General features: G+C 41.2%; 1 long non-coding RNA gene across 1 annotated transcript in view; it reads left to right on the plus strand.

Moving 5' to 3' along the window:
- Window positions 1–304: 304 nt before the first annotated feature.
- The window catches only part of LOC117822948, a 34643-nt gene continuing 26483 nt past the window's right edge, over window positions 305–8464 (plus strand). Inside the window, exons 1-2 of the long non-coding RNA XR_004633285.1 lie at window positions 305–349; window positions 5047–6028. This is a non-coding gene — a long non-coding RNA (uncharacterized LOC117822948). The remainder of the gene's footprint in view (window positions 350–5046; window positions 6029–8464) is intronic.

Here is an 8464-nt window from a genome sequence, read left to right on the forward strand (position 1 = left end):
TTCCGGGAATTTTCAAAGTTGTAAACTTTCCATGGGAATAAATGGGAAAAAAACAGGAATTTACTACATTGAAGGTTGGCTCTTAATAGTGAACTTAAATATAGTTGGGGAAAATAAATTTGAGCATAATCGTGACTAAAACAACCAGATTTCATGCAAGTACAGTGGAATATCTCTGCTATTCCTCAATCACATGCACATAGCACACTGCTTGGGCTGTTGAGACCACGCCCCCTACATGCACTGTGCATTCCTCCATCACATGCACTGATGACTTGTAGAATCCTGGACCACACTTTTGAGCCCAGACTATTGAAGCCACACATTTGAGCCTGTGGACTACAGTGAAGTAAGTTTTGATGATATTATGTGGTAAAATATTTAACAAATTTGGTGTAGGGTACAATTAACTTACAATTATCACATTTAATTGTATTATTTTGATTGGATGTCTGCTTATAACAAAACAAATATTTGTCCTTGGATTTGATACCTTTCCATTAGATTACCCTCAATTCCCAGTTAATTCCCATAAATTCCCATAATTCCCATGGAAAGTTTCCCATCTGGAATATTTCCAAAATTCCACAGCTTAACTTCCCATGGAAATTTACCGGAAACATTACGGAAACGTTCCACCCCTCTGCAACCCTATGTATAACTAATAAACTGGCACCTCGTACCTTTTAACAAAAGATTTACTCTGGTCAGCAACTGTTTGAAAAGAAAATCCATAGTTAGAAAATGGGATAATGTTAACTGAAATAGTTTTGGGCTCTTTAAAAAGGCACTTCTTTATTAAATGAAGTGAAACCAGATACTTTCTCCAGGAACATTTAACAGAGTAAGGCTTGAAATAAATACTGACCCCTGGGCAGAGAGATAGGCCTGCAAAGACACCATACCTCTATTGTTAAACAAATCCACTGACTTTTTTTTGTCGCAGAAACTGATTTTAATCACGAACAGCTACAACTACACTCAAAGAAATAATGTGTTGGGTGAACATAATAAAATTATGGAAAGAATTTCCAACTAATTAAATGCTTTCATTTAGCTAGACACAATTTTGTTGAACCAACTAAATATGTTGAGTGAACATAGAGTATTGACATTACCATTACTTATTTGCACTTATTTGCACTTATTTGCTTATTTTAATTTATAAAGGCATATTTACTAAGGTAGATCTGACTGAATTGTTTTTAAGTTAAATTTGACAGGGCAGCAGAAGAGAGACAGGAAACGTGGGGAGTAGAGAGTGGGGGAAGACATGCAGCAAATGGTCAACCAGCCGGGAGTCGAACTGGCGACAAGGACTATAGGCTCGATACGTGGGGCGCTTAGACCACTAGGCCACCAGCGCCCCAATCGCAGTCAGTCAAAGGCGATCTCTCCCAACTCCCTGTAGTGGCTCTTCTTTGCCAGAAACACGCTACCTTGGCTGATGATTAGGGCCTGTCGCATGTTACTGCCATCTTCTGCTCGAGAGAGCTATTGCAGATGGGATTCCTACCTAAACCCTTTTTGCATGTCTTGTTAAAACTACATGATTTAAAAAATGTTTAACCACTAAACATGAATTAATATAATAGAATTATACTTATGTTGATAAAGCAGACACCCATGTTGCTTTTTTTGAGTGTATGATGTGTTTCTGTTGCTGTATCCAGCCGCTCTTCCTGCCTCTGTGCATTTTTCTGCACTTTACCTTCTGTAAGTCACAATAACAATACCACCTCTAGTGCTCCTTGAACAGTCAAATAGCAAACATAAAGAAAACCTTTCTGTGTCAACATGTTTCAGCAACCATCATTTTCAATCTCAGAAGAATTTGAAGCGCTGAACAAAAACCTGTGATTGCTGTGAAGCATCTAATAACCCCCACACCTCTAACTCAGATGAGACCTCTCTCACACTTGATGTGAAAGAACTCAAATATTCATGCCAAGTCTGTCTTGAATTTGAAGACAGCATGTTTTCTGATTTTGATCCTGATCTATAAATTGCTGCAATTTTCTTGCTGCTTTTGTATGTTTGTTTTAACTCAAAGCAGCTTTATCACACCAGTTGAACTTGTGTTTATCAGATCAGCAGTTCAGGGGTCTTTAAGAGAGTGTGTGGTCAGATCAAACATGTTCAATGGTGGGATCTTACAGCTGACACATTTAAATACACTTATCAGTGAAGAGTTTAACCTCCCCTGCAATAGATCGCTGTGCTCTGTGTACTTCTTATACAAAGCAACAATACTTGTTAAGATCAGGTAAACTCCTTTTATACTCAACATTATTGGTCTTCAGGATTTTTAAACTCTTAACACCAACATTGCAGAAAAAAGGTAGCCCACGATCTATCAGTTCCATCAATTAAGTTAATTAATATTAATAAAGTTTCTTTATATAGCACCTTTCGAGAATAGGCGTCACAAAGTGCGTCACAATAACATAATAGAAAGCAACAAGCAAGACAGAGCAAGAATTAAGTAGAAGTAGACAAAATACAGGCTGCACGGTGGTGCAGTGGGTAGCGCTGTTGCCTCACAGCTAGAAGGTTCCTGGTTAGAATCCCCGGCCAGGCGGGTGCCTTTCTGTGTGGACTTTGCGTGTTCTCCCCGTACATGCGTGGGTTCTCTCCGGGTACTCCGGCTTCCTCCCACAATCCAAAAACATGCTCAGGTTGATTGATCACTCTAAATTGCTCGTAGGTGTGAGTGTGTGCATGAATGGTTGTGTGTCTCTATGTGTTAGCCCTGTGATAGGTTGGCGACCTGTCCAGGGTGTACCCTGCCTTCCACCCGAAGCCAGCTGGGATAGGCTCCAGCCCCCCGTGACCCCTAACGGGATAAGCGTTCAAGATAATGGATGGATGGATAGACAAAATACATAAACACAACAGACGTAAAAACAGACAGGTCAACCATAGGCTTGTCTAAACAAATGGGTTTTCAATTGCTTTTTAAAAATGACCACAGTGTCTACTGTTACGGCTTGAGCAAAGGACCAGGACCCAAATGCAGAGTTCAGGGAAAAAAATATTTATTAAGCAAAAAAACAAGGTTCAACTAAAGCGCCTTGCGGGTAAAAACAACTGAGAAAAAGTACAAAACTAGGAGTAACACAAAATCACCCAAAAAGGGGGAAAAAGGTTCTATCAAAAAACTCACAAACAAAAAACTAGGAATCAATCCTCTGGAAAAAACTCGAGATAAGTACACAGAAAGCGTGGCTTGAATCTCCTCAGGAGCAAGGCTACAATGGGACATGGAGCATGCGGCTAGAGGAAAATAATCTGGCACTGGAGGAGTGTTTGGTGGCAGCTTAAGAAGCCAGTGCTGATGAGAAAATCAGGGACAGGTGTGCCTGATGAGCCTCACTCCTGAGGAGACCGGCCCCGCCCCTGCAACCTGCAGGCAGAGAGAGAGAGGGTTAGGGCAAATAACAAAAAAATCAGGACCATAACAGTCTACAGCTCTCAGTTCCGGTGGAATACTGTTCCAAAGTTTTGGAGCAACAACCTCAAAAGCACAGTCACCCTTAGTTTTTAATCTGGTGCGAGGGACAGCCAGCAAACCCTGATTAGAGGACCTCAGAGTCCTGCTGGAGTTATACGGCTTCAGGAGTTCTCCGATATAAGCTGGAGCTTGACCATGTGTTGCTTCATACACAGTCACAAGAGTTTTTAACTGGATTCGGAACATAATGGGGAGCCAATGCAAAGACTTAAGTATGGGTGGGACATGGTACCTTCTGGATGATTTTGTGAGGAGCTGAGCTGCAGCGTTTTGGACCACCTGTAGGCGACGTGCTGATATGCCGTTAATCAAGCTATAACCTGGGATAAAGAAAAATTACAGTTTGAGCATTTCAACACTTTTTGTTTATATTTTATGACAGGTCCTTTTTATTAGGACAATATATTATATTATATTATTATTATTATTATTATTATTATTAGCTATAATGTATATGCTTGCATTAAAATCTGTATCTGACCAAAACTATGCTACGTCAGGACCAAATAAAACAATCATGGAAATTAATTTAAAAGAAAAGTAACTTAACTTCTAACAGTGTTGTGACAATTTCCAGGCTCAAAGTCCGAGCCTCCATCAAAGTTTGCTTTGCCTCAGTCAATGTCCTGTCACCTGTGATACCATGATTCCACAAAGGAGATTTTAAAAAGTACACTAGAAGGGCATTACATTTTTTTGCATGTAGTTAAAAATAGCCTTGGAGGTTATATAAAGGGCTCCTCAATCCAAAACATTTCAACTATATGTGTTTATCATGAATGTGTGTTTTACAACTCTTTGCTTCTCTTGACCTCATAAACTGTGGTTGCTGAGATGGCAGCCAATTTGAAAAGACAGAACTCTTGCCCTCTACATGGTACATGAGGTTTCAGCATGATCTCTTATAAGGTTTTAGACATATCTGTTTGAGACCCATGTCCACCACAGAGGACTAAAATGAATTTATCTGCCCCCAGGAGGATATAACTCTGTTAACAATTGCATGTAAAGCATCAGAGGGATTGAAACAAAGCTGCGCTGCAGTTTTATTTTTGCGAGCTGAAAAGCTTTGCACTCTGCACTTACTCATCACTATAATCCTGCCCTGTTGCCTCCCAGCTAAATATGATTTTGTTTTGAATGTGCTACCATCTCGACCAGTGTACAATCTGAAGAGTGTGAGAAGTAATGTATTTGCATTGTTATCAGTAGGATTTTTATACTGCTATAAGCTTCAGACAACAGAGTAATCTATGCTTACATATTTGTAGTTGATTTGGTGAACACAGTGTGCAGCTGGAACACGTTGCACTACAATGCGGCAAAGGTTGAACTGAGATCAACTATTTTGTCTGTGAGCAGCATCACCCCAGCGAAGCTCAAGCAGTGGTCTCATAGAAATATATGAGGAGGCTGCTCTCTGTGACGCAGTGCTGCTGCTGGTCTGAACACGGCCTATAGCAGAACAGAATGAGCAGTTTGTGTTTAACCTTGGTCTCAATGTCACTCACCAGCTTCATGCTTCTCCACAGAACACCCCCCACCCCTCCATCTCCATCTCACAACACCACCAGCAGCAGCAGCCCCCTCCCTCAGCTGGCGTGTTTGAGCTTCTCAGCAGGGGGCCTGCAGTTCCAGAGATATGTGGGGGTGGTGTGTGTGTGCGTCAGTGCGTGTGGGTGTGCGTGTGTGTGTGTGTGTGTGTGTGTGTGTGTGTGTGTGTGTGTGTGTGTGTGTTCGTGCAGAGGCATGTGTGTGCAGCCTTTCGGCTTCTCCCTGGATGTGCTAATGTGTTAATTGAGTATTCCAAGTTCTGCCTGCAACTGTGTCGCCACACACACACACACACACACACACACACACACACACACACAAACACACAAACACACAAACACACAAACACACAAACACACTTAAACATCACACAGCTGGTTTGTCTCAGAATAGCTTCCTCTCTTCTTGATGACATTCTTCAGCCTGAGCTGTGTTGAGTAGTTAGTGATAACACATGCATGGATTAATCTGCACTTCATTTGTTGCTTTTGTGCTTTAGATGTGTGTGTCGCATCATCTTTAACACGTACACATAGCCTTGTTTTTTTTTTCTGTGGCACCAGACCCTAAAGCCTAAACATGTGAGCAGATTATTAAATGGCTCTTTTATAAATATTATTGTAAATGTATGTTAATAAAGCTGGGAACACTTCAACCTGAACCTGATATCTGTTTGTTTTAAATACATGGTTGCAAAAACAGACAAGAGAGTGAAGATATAAAGTTTGAAGGAAACTAGTTGCTTACAAAAGTGCATAATGCACTCCTTCCCTCTTTTCTCCCATATTCATGCACTGTCTCATTGCAGGAAGAAGAAGCACAACGATGTCTCAAAAATCCCTTTAAAGGAGCCACCAGAGATCCCAGGGACCAGTGAGCAGCATCCAGAGACCGGCTCTAGTCCCCAGCCCGGAGTCTGAGGAGCTGCGAACTGAGGAGCTGTTCTGCGTTCAGAAGCCAGTAGGTCATAGCTGCACTGCGAGGCTCCAGGCAAACACATCACAGACAAACCAGAAAGGCACTCTCTGGCTTTCAATATTGATCACTTCTCACACATTTCCACACACACACAAACACACACACACACACACACCACATGTTGGAGAAATCAATGAACAGACAAATTTACACTGGCTGTGAACCAAGTAATTCTGGTAGCATCTGTGTTTTTTGCATCTGTGTGAGATGGAGTGTATATGCATGACTGAGAAACAAGAAGAGAGTGTAAAAGTTAGATTCAGAAAGTTCTGTGGAGATTTTCAGCAAACGATTTGGGGGCGGGAGGGGGTACGACGACTATATAGTGAGGAGGAGAGGAGGCGTAGAGGAGGCGTTGACGAGGCGTTGTCGGAAGGAGAAGAGAGGAGGGGATTAGGGTTGGTGGTTCGCTGTCGAACCAGCATCGATACAACGGCAGCATTTGCCTAATCCCCTGGTAATGGGAGCTTAGCAGCCTCCTCGGACACACAAACACTCCCACTGCCTCCACCTCCGCTCTGCTCCTCTCTTCTCCTTTCCTGCCCTCTTCCCTCCTCATTTACATAACATTAGAAACATTAAGGCGGCTCCAACAAGGCCCTATTATGTGCGTGTTGGTTTTGGGTCCCAGTGCGTCGGCTCCAAGGCTTTGGAGAGGAGAGGAGCAGAATGAGTCAGGACATCACAGAGGCTTGTCCACTGTTTTGTCTGCTGGAGATGGTATGTGTGCCTCTAAAGGACTTTTTGAAAGGAGAGAGAAAGAAAGAGAGACAGAGAGAGTGATACATGATTTACTTGGAGTCTAGAGCTAATGATGTGATTGCAGATGTGTACATGAAACATCAGCTGTTACATCCTGAAAATGCACATGCTTCAGTTCAGATTGTTGCTGTGTGCTCTGTCTGGTAATTAGTAAAAAGCAATATGGAAATATCGTTTCACGGATGATTCATGGCAGAAGAGTTGTTTTTGAGTCCTGATGCTCAGGTATCAAGGTGAGGGAACGGAAAAACACACCAGTCAGTTTGTCACACATGCACATCTATATCATCAAGAAACTCCTTAGTTTATGATTCAAGGCATCTGCCTTCAAGTGCCAGTGAGGAGTTTCATATTGATGAATGTGAAAACATCTTGTGCAAAAGTGCTGCAAAAGATCTGACTGTGAAATCAAAGAGAAATTTAAGAGAATTTAAGATTACTATGTGTTGATCCAAAACCTGTACATGGTGTGCTATAAAAAGGAAACAGACCTATAAAATGTGTTTTCATCATAAAAAGAACAGAAATCTTTACTCTGACGCACTTTGCAGCAAATTGATTCATGTGTTATTAATAAAAATCATGATTATCGAATGATTTCAACAAATGAAATACAAGGTAACATAATTAAATAAATGCATTAGCTATACACTTAATGGTTCAACCTTAAGAAACTTTTGATTATCCTACTGGATGGTTTAGATAAACTGTGACACCTGATGCAGGCCAGGAATAAATGTGTCCCTCTGAGTCCTTGAAAGGACATTGTCTTTATTAAATAAACTAAATTTAAAGTGCAACAGGGCCAAATAAAGATTTACAGTTCTCTTAATGTCTGAACATCAGGTTAGAGTGCTTACATTTTACAGGAATAACATAAATGACTTAAGAATAATGCACACCAGTATTTTCCATATATTCGTTTGCTCCCTCCCAATTGTATTCATTTTGATGTGGGCTAATTTTAACCTGTTAAATCCTCATGAAATGATACAAATTACACACAGACCGTACACACTGGGATCACCAGCCAGTTAGAAAAGGGATCACGCATACTGCTCATAATTCGTCTGGAGTTGTTCCCCCAGATCAGGAGAGTGAGCTTCTCTTCTTCATGGATAAATGTGCCTGCCAGATATAAAATGTAAGAACTGAAACAGAAGATGCACAGTGGTTTATAAATCAGTGTGTTATGTTTATTTTGAAATGGACATAGAAATCAATTTATTTGATATCAAAAATGACTATTGAATTCTGAGTTGGACATTACAAAAGTGAAATGTGAAATTTAAAATCAAAAACACGATAAAGCAAACACACAAACTGCAGCGTCTCAGTACTGACCACAGATACAAACCTTACATATAGAGCGACAAACAGCCTGCAATTAATCATCAAACTGCACATAAAGCCCTCAACCACAAAGCAGCAGAGAACGAATAGCCACAGTGCTCAATGTTTCTCTGCTTTTCATAACTTTCCTCTCTTCCTCCCTTTCATTTAGTCCCATAAAGCTGAGTTTTTGGTTGGCTTCAAAGCTCTGTGCCGAGCTCGGTTGGGGGCCTTCAAAGCCCCCTGTCTGTCGGCAGGTTTAGGCACAGAGAAAGCTTCTTGTTCTTTAAGGATTTGGCTCACAAATAACGCCCGGCCAGGGCC

This window comes from Notolabrus celidotus, chromosome 12 (genome assembly GCF_009762535.1).
Source record: "Notolabrus celidotus isolate fNotCel1 chromosome 12, fNotCel1.pri, whole genome shotgun sequence".
In the NCBI taxonomy this organism is placed as follows: domain Eukaryota; kingdom Metazoa; phylum Chordata; class Actinopteri; order Labriformes; family Labridae; genus Notolabrus; species Notolabrus celidotus.